The sequence below is a fragment of the Cervus elaphus genome, chromosome 15 (genome assembly GCF_910594005.1).
Source record: "Cervus elaphus chromosome 15, mCerEla1.1, whole genome shotgun sequence".
In the NCBI taxonomy this organism is placed as follows: Eukaryota; Metazoa; Chordata; class Mammalia; order Artiodactyla; family Cervidae; genus Cervus; species Cervus elaphus.
The window spans coordinates 26,367,734-26,385,070 of NC_057829.1; the positions used below are offsets into that span (position 1 = coordinate 26,367,734).

Genomic DNA, 17,337 nt, shown 5'->3' on the forward strand with positions numbered 1-17,337 from the left:
AGGATTCTTCCGGCGCCCGCCGAGGCTTGGCTTGGCTTTAAAAAGCAGAAAGCGGCGAGGGCCCGCCGATCTCCCGGGGAGCTGGAGTCTGGGCGGGGGTGTGGCGCCGAGAGCTTTTGCTTCTTTCTCCTGCCAGGGAGGCTGGATGTAGGGTTTGGGCTTCTTCCAGAAAGAGCCGAACTCTTGACAAGGGAAGCGGAACTGGTTTCCCAGGCAGTGTCCCCCGCCCCAAACTTTTCTTCCTAGGCGGAGGGTGGGCTGGCGGAGGGAGGAAGCGGGGCCGAAAAAGGTGGGGCCAGCCCTTCCTTCTCCACCAGGCTGCAGCGGCTCTGGAATGCCAATCCGGACGCTGCTTGGTGAGTGTGTCTTTAAATCCGAGACCCCCGCCCCCTCGGCGGCTGGGGCCGGGGCTCTGGCTGGCTGGGCGACGGCGGGCGCGGTGATTGGCGGCCCCGCCGGGTCCGCCCTCGGCGTGGGGGTCGCGGGGCACCCGGAGCCGAGCTGCGCGCTCCGGCTGGGGTGCGCGGCTCTCTACCGGGCGAGCGCGGCCTCCTGCGCTTGTGCCCTCGCCTCGTCGCGCCCGGCCTGCCAGCCTCCGGAGCCGCCTCTGCCCACGGATGGGCTGGGGAAGTTGGGAGGAGCGAGCCGGAGTCAGTACCCGGCGCGATCCGCCGCTGCCTAACTCGGCGCCCGCAGTTCGGGCGCCGCGCGTCTGCCGCAGGAGCGCGGATGCCCCCCGGAGCCACGGGCTGGCAGGTACCGACGCGTCCGGACCCGCGGCGGGCGAGGGAGGTCTGATGAGGGACTCTTCTGGGCACTCCCGGGCCGGGGCTGCTCCGACCACCCACTCCCCATTCCCTAGATCACAAGCTTCCCTAGGCTCTGTGGAGAGGAGAGATCCTGGCCCCTCCCACCGAAACCCGCACGGGATCGGTGCCTGGGAGAGAAGCGGAACCACACATATCAAACAGGAGTTATTGAGTCGTTCTGTCAGTCTGGCTCTGGGCTACGCACTTTCTCCAGGAGCTTTCTCTCCGACTGGGGTTAGATGTGGGATGGCGACACCTCCACCCCTGATGGCTGGTCCTTGGGCGAGACCTGAAAGCTGGGCTTCCCGTGCAGCTGCGGGAGGCAAGCCGTCTCACGTTCCACACCTGAAGTCCCTGGGCTCCTCTTTAGGCATTTGAGGTCCATGGAACCGGGAAGAGTCCAGAGATCCCAATGGGTGCAAGCTTTGATGTTGGGCCCCATCTAGTTCTTTCCTTCTGTAGGCCTGGGTCTCCCAGGGGAGCCCCTTTTTCATCTTCAAAGGTTTTTCTTGAAGGGGCAGGAGGCCTATCAGAAAGCAGAGTGCAGTGTCAGGAAGACTGCTGCCCTGGACTCTTAAAAGCAGCCAGGACGGTTGGAACATGTTATTACCTCTTAGGGAGTCAGAAATGGAAGAAAAGCTCCCCTGACTTCAGGAAGCTTCCAGCTTCTTGCTCTCTCCACCAGAGTTCCAAGCAACAACTCCTTGGCTTCCTGCAGAGCAACCTGGACCCAATGACTGAGCATCTCTTAAATGCCAGGCACTGGGCTCTGCCAAGGAGGATGGGAGTGGTGGAAGGAGTTGGGGGGTTCTCCCCTTAGGTGGCTTTGCCCCACGGGTGCGGCCAGGTGGGGGGCGGTGAGGCGGGGTGGGACACAAGGCATAAACACAGAGAAATTTCGTTACTATAGGGTTTCCATACCAGTCCTGGACTAATAGTAACAGTGGAAATACCAAGAGAATACACATGATTAATTGCTGAATGAGGGACACAGGCTGTAATTGCCAGGGAAGCTGGGATGCAGTTCTCACGCAGCCATGCGTGAGATATTCTTGTTCTGCCTCCATACCCCTTTCTGATTACCCTGCTGCTTAGGACCTCTCACCACCTCCAGGGACAGGGAGCAACAGGAGTGTGCCCCAGCCTCACTCCCAGTTGTTGTTTTTTTTTCCTGCTGACTGAAGCTATTCCGGACTTCAGGAGAAGTGTGTTTGGTTTTGGGGTCAGGCTGACCATAGGACCTTCCTAGTTTCCTTGGGGCTTTTGAGGTTTGGGGTCTAGATCCAGTCTTACAAGAGGAAGTCCTCACTTCCTTTCTGAAGAGCCTCTGTCTCTGGGGGCTGGGGATGAGCTTGGCAGGCTGGAGCCAGACACTGTTTCCTGTGAGTGCAGACGGACAGTCTTCCTCTTGTTGGCCATTGGGGTTGGAATTGGGGTGTTGGAAGTGGACAGGCCCGGCAGAACTGGCTTGAGGTTAGTGGTACCTGGGGCATCTCTGACCTCACCTCTGAGGTTCTCCTGTGCCTTGGGCTCTGCTCCCTCCCCCATCATCCCTGGCAAGATGTCCTGGAACACTTTGCAGAGGTGGCAGTGAACTCGTGCCTGTGGCCTTGGACACTGTTCTGGGAGTGGGAGTTGCTGAGCTTACCCTTTAGCCCTTGGCCGGCACTGTGAGTACTTGGGTGAACACATACCCACCTGCCTCCAAACAGGTGGCACCCATGGGGTCACCCAGGAACAGGTGGGGAATGCTGGTGTGGGCAGAGATGTGTGCGAACGTGTTCAGGTTTATAACTGCGTGGGCTGGGATGGTGAGGAACTGGATACAGTGGACATGAGAGCAGACACAGGAAGACAGTGGAGGTGGGCAAGCAACTCAGGGCACAGACACGTGCAGGGGCAGACAGCGGGGACAACAAATGGGCTGCAGATACTGCGTGGACAGATCTATGCCATCATGGAGACTTGCCTGGCACAAGTGGACAGATGTATTGTTGGGCCCAGAGGAGCACAGACAGGGATGTGAGCTGACATTCACTGACGAGAGACATGGAGCCACATGGATGTGACTTGAATCCCTGGGTAGACATGGAGTTGGCTGTGAGCACTTGGAACTCAGACACTTAGACCTGCTGAGTCACCTGGCAGCAGAAGGCAGAACACAATCAGAGGTGGGTACCAAGAACTGTGGTGCTGGAGAAGACTCTTGAGAGTCTCTTGGACAGCAAGGAGATCAAACCAGCTCATCCTAAAAGAAATCAACTGATACTGAAGCTGAAACTCCACTACTTTGGCCCCCTGATATGAAGAGCTGACTCATTGGAAAAGACCCTGATGCTGGGAAAGATTGAGGACAGGGGGAGAAGGGAGTGACAGAGGATGAGATGGCTAATGGCATCATCGATTCAATGGACATGAGTTAGAGCAAACTCCAGGAGATAGTGAAGGACAAGGAAGCCTGGCGTGCTGCAGTCCATGGGGTCACAAAGAGTTGAACACAACTTAGTGACCAAACAGCAACAACCAAGGTGTAGTCCAAGGCAGGCACTGTTGAGTTATTCCTGTGACTCTGTGTGAAAGCTGACTTGTTTGGGTTAGTGGCTGTGCAGGAGCTGAGTGGTGTGGCTTCATTTCTAGACTCCTGCTTTGGGGTTTGGAGACCCCAAAGGGCTCAGTATCCTCTGTTTAACCCTGAGAATTCTTTGACCTCCCTATCCCCTAAGTTGCAGGGCAAGGTGCATGCCTTCAGCACTGGCAGGGGCTCCTTGAACTTTGAGGTTCATCTCCTCTGGGTCTGCAGAACTTCCTGAAGTGAGACCGTGTGGCCAGGGTAGGGGAGGAGCCTGCGGGGGACTCTCCTTTTTGGCCCAAACCTGAGGGTTTCTTGCAGGGAAGGGACAGTCCCAGGAGGGGAGAGAAAGAGTAGACTTGCAGTTGGATCTTTGGTGAGACCTTTGCTACTAGTGTGGACTGCCCCTCCCCCAAACCCTGGACTTGTTCAGGGAAGGGCCCTGCCCTACCATTTGGCTATGGCCCAACCTGGAGATGGGAGATACAGCTGACACTAACTCACTGTGTTACCTGGGCAAGTTACTCAATGTCTTAATTAACTCGTCTTTAAAGTGCAACCCCTCACCTTTAACTGGGGCCAGTAACCCCTCACCCTTGGGGTGCGGTGAGGGTTTAATGTGAGTGGAAAGTGTGTGGCCGAGGGTCTGGCACAGAGGGAGCACTGTTGGTGGAACTTTGGTGACTGGACTTGCTCTGTGGCCAGGACTCCCCAGAGCTGGTCAGCAGCCAGGTGGCCAGGCCCTGGGAGGGTGAGCAGGCCAGCACCTCTGATTTGCTCTCAGCCCTGTGGGACCACTCCACGCTTGCAGGAGGCAAGCTGTATGAAGCTTGGGCCTGGCCTGCTGGCTTCTGGGAGGGGAGCCAGTGGTTTGCTAAGAATAGCCCCAAATTATGGCTCTGCCTCCCAGCGGACAGTTGTGTACCTCCTCAGTCTGGGCCAAGGGGCTGGCAGATGGGCCTTTTGTGTTTCTTGTAACTGGCACTCATCTTAGGGATGAGCTTGGGAGCAGCAGGCTGGATCTGGGCAGAGGCCTTGCAGTTCTTCCTGTCTTCTGCTGGGACTGGGGAAAGAGAAGGCCCAGGGAGAACTAGCTTTTAAAATCCCCGAGTTCCTCTTCCACTCAGAGCTTGTCCTGACAATTGACTGTCTTCATACCTCCAATACATCTTAGTGATTAAGATTACTAGGTCCGGAACCAGACCACTAGGATCTGAATTTTGGCTTCCGCTCTCACTGGCTCTGTGGCATTGGGCAACTCACTTAACTTCCCTGTGCCTGATTCCCTTGTATAACAGGATTAATAATAGTAATGCCCTTAGAAGAATGCCACAAAGATGAAAGGAGGTAGCATATGGAGTGCCCTCGCGGCAATGTGTGGCTCATAGTAAGTGCTCAGTAAAATTCGGTGCTGCTGTTACCATGATTACAGTGATTTCACCAGAGCGACAGGCCTGTGAAACCACAGGGGCCAGGCTGTTTGCACAGTGCCTCAAGGTGGGAGGGCGCTGGGATGCTATCTTGGTTCCAATTCCTGGCCTTTCATGCCCCAGGTTCAGTGTGAGGTGCAGGGGACCAAAGGTGAGTGAGACTCGGTCCCTGCCAGGTGAGAGAGGCACCCGGGTACATTCTACCATTGGTACCTTCTGGGGGCCGTGTCTGCTGTGGTTGGAGCTGAAGGGAGGGAAGGGCTTGCCTGGGCGTGAGGTAATGCTTCCAGTGGACTTTGAAGAGTGGCCAAGAGTTTGCAAGGATGAGCAGGGCTTCCCAAACAGAATGAGCAGCCCATGCAGAGATGTGGCATCTTGGCATGTTTAGGGAACATGAGCAGATCCACAGACCTGGGGGGTGGGGTGGCCAGGCTCAGCATTCCCGGCCTGTGATCTGCTGTCCCTCCCACACTGGGCTCAGAGGCAGTCCTGGCCTCCTCCTTTGGACAAGAGAGGCCTGGAGGCCCCTCCTTTTACTTTAAGGAATCACCTTTGCTGTCTGTCTCCCCATTCTCCAGGGGACCTCCCTGGCCTCTAATGAATGCCTGCCAGCCCTCCCTGTGTGTGTGTTGGTTGTTCAGTCGTGTCCGACTCTTTGTGACCTCAGGGACTGTGCCTGCCAGGCTCCTCAGTCCATGGGATTCTCCAGGTGAGAATACTGGCGTGTGTAGCCATTCCCTCCTCCAGGAGATCTTCCTGACCCAGGGATTGAACCTGGGTCTCCTGCATTGCAGGTGGATTCTTTACCATTTAAGCCACTGGGGAAGCCCTGCCAGCTCTCCCTGGGGCCCCTCATTTTTGAGCTGGGGGCTCCAGACTTCCCCCATTGCAGCATCAACCTGGCTGTTTTTGCTCTTAGCTGAGATTCCTATAGGTTAACAGATCCCCTTTCTCAGGAATGAACTGAGGCCTTTGAAACCTCTCCTAAGGAGTGAATGTCTAATAGTGGAATTCCTGGACCTTGGAAGTTGTTTTATTTTCTATACCTGACATGTGTACTGGATTTTCAGCCCCTGCTTGGGCTGGAGCTGAAGCATGCTGATGAAGGAGAGACATGGGGCATCTGGGGTTACCTCCATGCCCGTGGCAGGCAGTAGGGAGCATCTGGGAACTGGGTGTGCCGCTCCTGACCCTGTGGGCTCCCAGGGAGTAGGGCTTTCGGAAATTCCAGGCCGAGGGAGGGTGTGGTGTTAGGACGGCTGTGGGTCCATGGCTGGGCTTCCCGCCCTTGCCCATGAGAAACAGGCCCCACTGCCAAGAGGCTGGTGCAGGGGCATTTAGGGGGGAGAGAAGTGGGTGCCCTCAGACGACCCTGGGCTTTGCCGGCCTCTGCGTGCTGCTGGGACCTAGGTTTTGCATGTCTGCAGGCAGTGGCCTCTCTCCGGGCCCTGCCCAGAGTGGAGGACAGGGCCTCTGGGTGTTTTTGAAGATTCTGTTTAGAAAGCACAGAGGGGAACCTCTCCTCCTCTTTTCTTTTCCTGCAGAGCTCAGGAAGGCGTGAATCCCTCTCCTGCCAGTCACAAAGAGGCTGGTGGATGTGTCTGCTCTGACTGCTGTCCTGTAGTTGCTGAGTCCTTCTCCTGGGTCCCTGAGGTTGGTGCTGACCCCTCATCTCCCTAGGGCCCTGATTGGCAGGGCCCAGAAGACCTCATCCAGCCTGGATCTGATTGGGCCCATCCCCACCCCCATCCTGGCTTTAGCCTTGGTTTGACCACTTTCTTGCTGATGCTCGGCCCCTGCCACGGCTGCAGCCCTGTCTGTTGATGGAGTTCAGAGCCTTCGGGAGTCCCTGCAGGTGCTGCTCCGCTGGCTCACTCCGGGGCCTGTGGGGAAGCTCTGGTTTTCAAATGCCCCAGAGAAAAACGCCCAGAGCCCTCCCTGGAGGTAGAGGGCCAGCATTGCAGAGCCTTCTGGGGAAGTCCGGAGCAGGTCTCTCACCTCTCCTGGGCTCTAAATCAGGTCTGAGGTGCAGGTGGATAAACCCGGGACTAGCAGTTGACTGCTTCCTCTGAGCCCAGTTTTTCCATCTGCAAAATGGGCATAACAATTTTCCTTGTCTACTTAAAAATGAAAAAAAAAATTGAGGTGTAATTCACTTGATATAAAATTAACCATTTTGAAGTACAGCTGCAGTGGCATTGAGTTTATTCCCAATGTTGTGGCACCACCTCCGTCAAGTTCCAGGACATTTTCATCACCCCAAGGGAGACCCCTTCCCCATTAACTGCTGACTCCCTTCCTCCTGCCTCACTTAAGTTTTATTGGGGTGTGCATACCATAACATTCACCCACCCTACAGGTGCAGCTGGCTTGGGTGTTGGTGAGTGTCATGGGCATGCAGCCCCCACCCCAGTCAAGTGTGGGAATGCTTCCATCACCCAGAAGTTTTTTGGGGCTCCCCTGCAGCCAGTAGTTACTCCCATGCCTGGCCCCAGGCCACTTACCTCCTGTCACTCTGGTTTTGCTTTTTTCTAGATTTTCATGTAAGTGGACTCATCTAGTTAATAGGTATTTTTTAAAATTCTGCCTATTTTATTCAACATGATGTTCTTTTTTTTTTTTTCAATTTAGTTTTGGCTGCACTGGGTCTCTGTGTGGGCTTTCTCTAGTTGCAGTAAGTGCAGACTTCTCTGTAGCTGTGGTGCCTGGGCTTCTCATCACAGTGACTTCTTTTATTGTGGAATACGGCCTCACGGTTCGAGGGCTTCAGTAGTTGTGATGCTGGAGCCTAGGTGCCCCAAGGCGTATGGGATCTTCCCAGACGGGGATTGAATCCTTATCCCTTACATTGGCAGGCAGATTCTTTGTTTTTGTTTTTTTTTTAATTAATTTATTTTTTATTGAAGGATATTTGCTTTACAGAATTTTGTTGTTTTCTGTCAAACCTCAACATGAATTAGCCATAGGTATACATATATCCCCTCCCTTTTTTATCTTCCTCCCATCTCCCTCCCTCCAAACCCTTTAGGTTGATACAGAGTCCCTGTTTGAGTTTGCTGAGCCATACAGCAAATTCCCGTTGGCTATCTATTTTATGTATGGTAATGTAAGTTTCCATGTTACTTTTTCCATACATCTCACCCTCTCTTCCCTTCTCCCCACGTCCATAAATCTATTCTCTATGGCAGGCAGATTCTTAATCAGTGGACCGCCAGGGAAGTCCTCAACGTGATGTTCTCAAGTGTCATGTCATGTGTTCTAGGAGTGTATTCCTTTTTTCGCTGCTGGATATGTATCCCAGTGTGTGTAGGGCCCATAGCTTGCTTACCAAGTTCCCAGCTGATGGATGTCTACCCTGCTTTTGAAAATGTTTTCAGTTAAAAAAAAAATTAAGTAGTTATCTTTACAAAGGATTCGGGTAGTAGCTTCCTAGAGAGAGGGAGTGAAATGTGAAAGCCCTTCCCTTCCTTACTTCCTCTCTTGGCCCGAGGCATCTCTCTCAGCAGTTTGTGGATATCCCCCAGTCATCTTTTCCGTGCCTCTGTGTGCATTTGTGTAGTTTTTATTTGGGGACATAGACAGAATTGCACTTGGTCCATGGCTCTGGGGCCCACTTCTTCACTTAGCGCTTTGTCTTGGGAGTGTTGCCAGCACAGTTATCCAAGTTCTACACCTTCTCTGGGAGCCATCCCTGAGCTGGGGTCCTGGGCCAGGCAAACAGGTGTCTACTCCTCCCCCTCCTCTGGCTCCAAGCTGGGGCTCGATCAGCCTTTAGGGGAGACAGAATGAAGGCTTTGTGGAGGTGGTCGATTCCAGGCAGGTTTCTAGAGGAGGAAGGCATTGGGACAAAAGGGGTCAGCCTGTTATGGGTAGACGTGCACTCCCGCTGGCTTTACCAGGCCTCCTACGCAGCAGCTGCCAGCAGGGGCTTCCTCTTCCTGTGTCTGTGAAGTGTCGCTGGAAGGACTAGGCTGAAGGAGAGGGAGGTTTGCCGGGTGGACAGAAGAGGGACTGAGGCCTCCCTTCTTGTTGCAGCAGAGTTGCCTCTTGCTGAGGCTGGCTGCAGGCAGCATGCTTGGACAGGGACGCCCTCCTGCGCTGCAGGCTGTGCTGGGCGTGTGTGGGTGGAGGGCGGGGATGGCAGCTGCCTCCCCAGGAAGGGGGGCTGCCAGTGCTCCTGCCTCCACCACATCCCAGCCAGCTGGGTCACTGAGGTGCTGAATCTTTATTGTCATGCATCCTCCCTTGACGCTGCCTTTGATGTATACAAGAATCACATTCCCTGCATACTTAGTGACATTGGTTGTATTCACTGTTTTTAAGTTTTTCCCAATTTAATAATTCAAAACAGTGCCTTCATACTGTTCAGAAGGTAGGGATCTTAAGTTGTGGTGTCCTAGGGCAGCCACCTGCTCACCTAGGGAGGGTTTAGCTTGTGACTTAGGGTTCCCTCTTAGCCTCTTCTGGCTCCAGAGCCCTTGGGGGCAGTATAGGGGGAGGGAGATGTGGAGTGGGCCAGGCAAGGAAGCCATGAATAGGTGGATTTGTTCATTTCTCTGATTTCTCCAGCCTAATGCTGTTCAAACCTGGGTAATAGGTCGACTCCCCTTCCCCTGCTCTTAAAAATAGCTTTATGGAGATTTAACTCACATACTGTACAATTCAGGCATTTAAGGTTTACAATTCAGTAGCTTTCAATGTATTCACAGAGTTGTACATATGTCACTACAGTCTCATTTTACAATATTTTCATCAGCTCAGAAAGATAACTTGTACCCATTAGTCATCACTCCCCATCCTACAAGTTTACTTTTTCTGTCTATAGATTTGCTTATTCTGGACATTTCATATAAATGGAATCATAAGTATGTGGTTTTTTTGTGGCTTTTTAAAGGAAAAAAAGCCTCACTGTTTATTTGAATTTTCTTAGAATATAACTTAAAGGTACAAATATAAAACTAGGTGTAAGTGCCTTAGACATGTTTACATGGTTTTTACATAACTATAAAGCGAGCATGAGATAAAACCAGAGTGAAACTAATAAAACCAGAAAGCCAACCCATTTCAAATGAACATTGTTAATTTAATTGGAAGGATGTGAACTGAAACGAAATTGCCATTGTTGGGTTGATGGCAGAGAGCTGGCGCCTTCTGTTTCCCCTGCTTCTGTCTCTTGTGCCTGCTGTGCAGAGGGGCCTTAAAAAAGGGGCTGGCTGGCTGGTTTGGGGTAATTCTGATTACAGTTGTCCCTCCACAGCATCTTTGGCGGTGGGATTGGTTTCAGGACCCCCACCGATTCCAAAGTTGGATTCTGAGGTCAAAGGAGCTGAAGTCCCTTATGTAAAATGGCATAGTATTTGCATATGACCTATACATATGCTCCCCTAGCTTTTAAATCATCTCTAGATTACTCATAATACCTAATATAATGTAAATGTTATGTAAATAGTTGTAAATAGAATGTAAATACTATGTAAAAGTTGCCAACACACAGCAAATTCAAGTTTTGTTTCTTGTAACTTTCAGGAGTTTTTTTTTTTTTTTCCCAAATATTTTCCGAGGATGCAGAACCCAAAGATATGGCTGGCTGACTGTACTAACATTTGAGCCTGAACTGCCAATGAGTAATCCCCAACTGTCTGTTTTAATAGAGCATCACTTGATAACCTGGAATGCTGGCTCGTTTGATCAAAGATAAGGCTGAAATAATGGTGTTATCGAAATCTACGCATTATGGCTCTTCAACCCACTCCTGGTGGGAACTTAGCACAGAGGTGGGCTTTGCTCTGTTGACGTGGATGAGCATAGCCCTGACTGCCAAGAGACCAGGCTTTTGCACTGGGCACGTCCAGGCCGCTATGGGCTAGAGGTGGCTCAGTTCTCCACCCTACCCCCCTTCTCTTATTTGAACCACAACCTTTGTTTGTGCAGTGATGTCATTTGGCATTCACAAAGAAGGAACTGAATCGTGAACGCAGGAGCAGGCTCGAGCCCTAGATTGCACGGAAGCACTTGCCTGGGAGAGATAGTCATTTGGAAGCATGGACATGCTCTCAGTACTTTTCCTATGAGGTGACATTCATATAACATAAAGTTAACTATTTCATAGTGTGCAGTTCAGTGGTATTTTGTGTATTCACAAAATTGTGCAAATGTCACGTCTACCTAATTCCAAAATGTTGAAAAAATTTATTTTATTGTGGTAAGAATACTTAACATGAGAACTACCCTCTTAACAAATTTTTCGGTGTATCATATCATTTTTGACTATAAAGACAATGTTGTGTAGCAGATCTCTAGAGCTTATTCTCCTTGCTTAACCGGAACTTCGTGCCTGTTGATTACTAACTTCCCATTTCCGCCTCTGTCCAGTGCCTGGCAACCCCCATTCCACTCTGAGTTTATGAGTTTGACTATTTTAAAACAATTTTATTTTATTTATTTATTTTTGGCGGGGCTGAGTCTTTGTTGCTGCGCGGGGGCTTTCTCCAGCTGAGGTGAGCAGGGACTCCTCTTCCTCTGGTTGTGGAGCACGGGCTCAGTAGTTGTGGCTCGAGGGCTTAGTTGCCCCACGGCATGTGGAATCTTCCCTGACCAGGGATCGAACCCATGTCCCCTGCATTGACAGGCAGGTTCTTATCCACTGTACCACCCCTGGAAGTCCCGAGATTGACTATTTTTGATACCTCACGTAAGTGTAATCATGTAGTATTTGTCTTTCTATGACTAGCTTATTTTACTTTGCATAACAACCTCAAGTTTCATCCACGTAGCATACTGCAGAATCTCCTTCGTTTTAGTATATGTGCTGCCAAAGTGAGCACAGCAGAATCTCCTTCATTTTAAAGATTGAATAATATTCCCCTGGGAAGCACCGACTGGCTTTGGTGGTAAAGCCAGTGGTAAAAGAACTGGTGGTAAAAAAAAAAAAGAACTGGTGGTAAAGTGGTAAAGAAGTCGCCTGCCAATGCAGGAGACATAAGAGAGGCAGGTTTGATCTCAGGATCGGGAAGATCCCCTGGAGCAGGGCATGGCAACGCACCCTAGTATTCTAGCCTGGAGAATCCTATCGACAGAGGAGCCTTGAAGGCTACAGTCCATGGGGTCGCAAAGAGTCGGACATGACTGAAGTGACTTGGCACACACGCACGATATTCTCTTGTATGTATGTACCACATTTTCTTTATCTGTTCCTACATCAGTGGACATTTGGGTTGCTTCCACCTCTTGGCTGTTGTGTCTAGTGCTGAAGTGAGCATGGGTGTTATGCTGATACCTCTTTTGAGATTCTGATTCAGTTCTTCTGGATAAATACCCAGAAGTGGGATTGCTGGATCGTCTGGAAGTTCCATTAATATTTTTAATTTTTAGGAACTTCTGTGCTATTTTCCATTCCCACTGACAATGTGCAAGGTTTCCAATTTCTCCACATCCTTGCCAACATTTTGTTGTCTCTTTTTTTGATAATAGCCATCCTAACAGGTGTGAGGTGATATCTCATTGTGCTTTTGATCTGCATTTCCTGGATGATTAGTAATGTTCAACATCTGAGACATATTCATCACCTCAAAGGAAACTCTGTATCTATAAAGCAGTCACTCCTGATTACCCGCTTCCCCCAGCCCCTGGCACCACTGATCTGCATTCTCTCTCTATGGATTTACCTATTTTGGACTTTTCATACAAGTGGAATCATACAATATGCGACTCTTTGTGTTTGGATTGTATTGTATGAATATGCCATGCTTTGTTTATCAGTTTATTATTTGATGGACTTTGGATTGCTCCTCCCTTTCAGCTGTTGTACCTAGAACATTTGTGTACAAGTATTTGTTTGGATACCTGTTTTCAGTTCTTTTGGGTATGTGCGTAGGAATGGAATTACTGGGTCATATGATAATTGTATGTTTAACTTGTTGGGTTTGATATTCCTGAATTGGGGCTTCCTTGCTTGCTCAGACAATAAAGAATCTGCCTGCAGTGTGGGAGACCTGGGTTCAATTCCTGGGTCAGGAAGGGACCCTGGAGAAGGGAATGGCAACCCACTCTAGTATTCTTGCCTGGAGAATCCTGTGGACAGAAGAGCCTGGCAGGTCCGTGGGGTCACAAAGAATCAGACACCACTGTGCGACTAACACTTTCACTGTTCTGGGATTAGGTATCTGTGATGGTTGCACAATAATGTGAATGTATTAAATACCACTGAGTGGTATAATTTATTTGTTTGTTTTAATATTTTTATTTATTCATTTGGCTATGCCAGGGCTTCCCTGGTGGCTCAGTGGTAAAGAATCCGCCTGCAATGCAGTAGACCTGGGTTTGATCCCTGGGTTGGGAAGATCCCCTGGAGGAGGGCATGGCAACCCACTCCAGTGTTCTTGCCTGGAGAATCCCGTGGACAGAGGAGCCAGGTGGGCTACAGCCCTCGGGGTCTGAAAGAGTTGGACATGACTGAGCACAGTTCAGCCCCCTGGTCCCTGATTGGGATGGTGGGTGTGAGCTGCCTGCCACCCCACCTTACCTCATCCTGGCGCTTTGCAGCTTCTAAAAGAGAGGTGCTCACTGTGAAACTCAGTTCCCTCAGTTTCCCCACCTGTGAAATGGGTCTGTGAGCAGCCAGTCATGGCCGTGGCCCGGGCTCTATGGGCAGCAAGGCCTGTAGCGGGTCATACATGCAGCCGTGACTTCCCTCTGGCCCCCCTTCCCCTCTCTGGCTTTCACACTGCTTCCCAGAGGGAGCCACACAGGCTCTGGATCAGCTCTTCTTTCTTTTCAGGTCCCCAGGCCCTGTGGCTTCCATCTGAGATTGAAGTAGAGACTGCAGCCCCGCACCCCTATCCGTCCGCTCACTCCTTGCTGCCCGTGGCTTCCCTATGTCTCATCTCCGGGAGTGGCGGGCCCGTCCTCTAGTTGTTCAGGCCAAACCTGAAGTTGCCCATGGTTCCTCTGTTTCTGTCACACCTCAGTAAGTCCTCTTGGCTTCACCTTCAGAATGGGTCCAGAGCCACACTGCAGGTCCGAGCCATCAGGATCACCTGCGTGGTTGTGGTGGACTCCTAACAGGCTGTTGGGTTCTGCCCTTCTCTTTTGCCCTGTCTGCTGAAAAGACTGTTTTAACACAGCAGCAGGGTGACCTTGTTGGAATGTCAAAGTCAGATCAGGACAGTTCTCTGCCCCAAGAGCCCCAGTAGTTCCTCATTTACCTGCAGTGAAGGCCAGTGTTCTCCCTGTGGCCTCCATCTGGTACTCACCTGCTCGCTCCCACCTGGCTCCAGCCGACTGGCTGCCACATGGCTCCCTCACCACAATGGGAACCTTAACCGCGGGGCATTTGCATGGCTGACCCTGAGCAGGGATGCTTGTCCTCCCCAGCGTCACAAAGCTTGCCTTGTCACTTCCTTCTCCTCTTTACTCAAATGTGAAGCCTGCCCTGGATACACTAAAGTTTCATACCTCATCCCCAGAGCCTTTTTTTTTAATCACTCATCACCCCCTGATATACCATATATTTTACTAATTTATAGTTTATTTCTGTGTGTCCAGCTAGCATGTATGAAGCAGAAATTTTATTCTGTATTGTTAACTCCTAGAACAATGCCCTTTATATAATAGTTGTTGTTGTTCAGTCAGTCCTGTCTGACTCTTTGAGACCCCATGGACTGCAGCGCGCCAGGCTTCCCTGTCCTTTACCTTCTTCTGGAGCTTGCTCAAACTCATGTCCATTGAATTAGTTATACCATCCAACCATCTCATCCTCTGTTGTCCCCTTCTCCTCCTGCCTTCAGTCTTTCCCAGCATCAGGGTCTTTTTCAGTGAGTCAGCTCTTTGCATCAGCTGGCCAATGTATTGGACCTTCAGCTTCAGCATCAATCCTTCAATGAATATTCAGATTGATTTTCTTTAGGATTGACTGGTTTGATCTCCTTGCAGTTTAAGGGACTCTCAAGAGTCTTCTCCAGTATCACAGTTCAGAAACATCAATTCTTCAGCATTCAGCCTTCTTTATGGTCCCACTCTCACATCCATATATGACTACTGGAAAAACCATAGCTTTGACTATAATACGAACCTGTGTTGACAAAGTAATGTCTTTGCTTTTGTAATATACTGTCTAGGTTTGTCATAGCTTTTCTTTCTCGGAGCAAGTGTCTCTTAATTTCATGGCTGTAGTCACCATCTGCAGTGATTCTGGAGCCCAAGAAAATAAAGTCTCTCGCTATTTCCATTGTTTCCCCATTTACTTGCCATGAAGTGATGGGACTGGATGCCATGATCTTTGTTTTTTGAACGTTGAGTTTTAACCCAACTTTTTCACTCTCCTCTTTCACTTTCATCAAGAGGCTCTTTAGTTCCTCTTCACTTTCTGCCATAAGGGTGGTGTCATCTGTATATCTGAGGTTATTGATATTTCTCCCGACAATCTTGATTCCATCTTGTGCTTCATCCAGCCTGGCATTTTGCATGTTGTACTCTGCATATAAATTAAATAACATACTCCTTTCCCAGTTTTGAACCAGTCTGTTGTTCTGTGTCCATTTCTAACTGTTGCTTCTTGACCTGCATACAGGTTTCTCAGGAGGCAGGTAAGGTGGCCTGGTATTCCCATTTCTTCAAGAATTTTCCATAGTTTGTTGTGATCCACACAGTCAAAGGCTTATAGCGTAGTCAGTGAAGCAGAAATAGATGTTTTTCTGGAACTCTCTTGCTTTTTCGTTGATCTAGCAGATGCTGGCAGTTTGATCTCTGGTTCATCGGCCTTTTCTGAATCCAGCTTGAGCATCTGGAAGTTCTCTGTTCACATACTATTAAAGCCTAGCTTGGAGAATTTTAAACATTACTTTGCTAGCATGTGAGATGAGTGCACTTGTGTGGTAGTTTGAACATTCTTTGGCATTGCCTTTCTTTTGGATTGGAATGAAAACTGACCTTTTCCAGTCCTGTGGCCACTGCTGAGTTTTCCAGATTTGCTGGCATATTGAGTGCAGCACTTTCACAGCATCATCTTTTAGGATTTGAAATAGTTCAGCTGAAATTCCATCACCTCCACTAGCTTTGTTTGTAGTGATGCTTCCTAAGGCCCACTTGACTTCACATTTCAGGATGTCTGTCTGGCTCTGGGTGAGTGATCACACCATGGTGGTTATCTGGATCATGAAGATCTTTTTTGTATAGTTCTTCTGTGCATTCTTGCTACCTTTTCTTGACATCTGCTTCTGTTAGGTCCATACCATTTCTGTCCTTTATTGAGCCCATCTTTGCATGAAATGTTCCCTTGGTATCTCTAATTTTCTTGAAGAGATCTCTAGTCTTTCCCACTGTATTGTTTTTTCTCTTTCTTTGCATTGATCACTTAGAAAGGCTTTCTTATCTCTCCTTGCCATTCTTTGGAACTCTGCATTTAGATGGGAATATCTTTCCTTTGCCTTTTGCTTCTCTTCTTTCCTCAGCTATTTATAAGGCCTCCTCAGACAACCATTTTGCCTTTCTTTTTTGAGGGGGTGGTTTTGACCACCATCTCCTGTACAGTGTTACGAATCTCCGTCCATAGTTCTTCAGGCACTCTGTCTATCCTGTCTAATCCCTTGAATCTATTTGTCACTTCCACTGTATTTGTATTTGTCACTTCCACTGTAAAGGGTTTGATTTAGGTCATACCTGAATTGTCTAGTGGTTTTCCCTACTTTCTTCAATTTAAGTCTGAATTTGGTAATAAGGATTTCACGATCTGAGCCACAGTCAGCTCCCAGTCTTGTTTTTGCTGACTGTATAGAGCTTCTCCATCTTTGGCTGCAAAGAATATAATCAGTCTGATTTTGGTATTGACTGTCTGGTGATGTCCATGTGTAGAGTCATCTCTTGTAGATGCCCCAGAGACGTTGGTAGAATGGCTGCATCAAGAGGGAGTGATATGGCCCATTTTATAGATCAGGAAACTGAGTCTCAGAAAGGTTGACTTGAACCTAGTCTCTTAACTCCCAGCCCACTGCTCTGTTGCTGAACCATAATTCCACCTCCTTCTCCCTGTAGCCCTATTTCCAGGGACAGCCATGCTAAGCCTCTTGGGTTTGAGGCTTCCAGGCTCCCCACAGAAGCTCCCTGTGTTAGCATGGTGACTATGGAGTTGGCATTCATGTAGGTGAGGGAACAGCAGGCCCCATTTGTTGAGTACTCACTCAGTGCTAGGCCCTGGGCTCAGCAGGTTGGATGGATTTATTTCTCAGTTAAACCTCATAGCATCCTGAGGAGGAGGATTTGTCATTTACCTTCTTGTGAGTTGGGCCTGGAGAGTTTTCCTGTGGAAGTAGAGAGCTTTCATGTGGCCAAAAATGAAGAGGATCTGTAACTTTCTGAACCAGTGAGGCTGTAGGGAAACTGGCCCTCTTAACTGACCCTGGTTGCTGTATGGATTCCTACAACCTTGTGGAAAAGTAATATGGCAGGATCTACTCTAGTTTTTAAAATGCACGTGCCTTTTCATCAAAGGAGTCCAAATTTCAGTAGCCTATCCTAAAGAAGTAGAGCTATCAGG

The 17,337-nt window shown here is 49.6% G+C and overlaps 1 protein-coding gene across 5 annotated transcripts in view; it reads left to right on the plus strand.

The window, feature by feature from the left end:
- The first annotated feature begins 212 nt into the window (after window positions 1–212).
- PALD1 (phosphatase domain containing paladin 1) overlaps window positions 213–17,337 on the plus strand; it is an 80,950-nt gene continuing 63,825 nt past the window's right edge. The window contains exons 1-2 of one of the 5 annotated variants that reach the window (XM_043925623.1): window positions 229–356; window positions 6,353–6,461. The gene's annotated coding sequence lies outside the window, so the exon portion shown is untranslated. Of the gene's footprint in view, window positions 357–403; window positions 757–6,352; window positions 6,462–17,337 lie in introns of those variants that run through there. The other 4 variants (XM_043925621.1, XM_043925624.1, XM_043925625.1 and 1 more) reach the window with 4 other exon arrangements.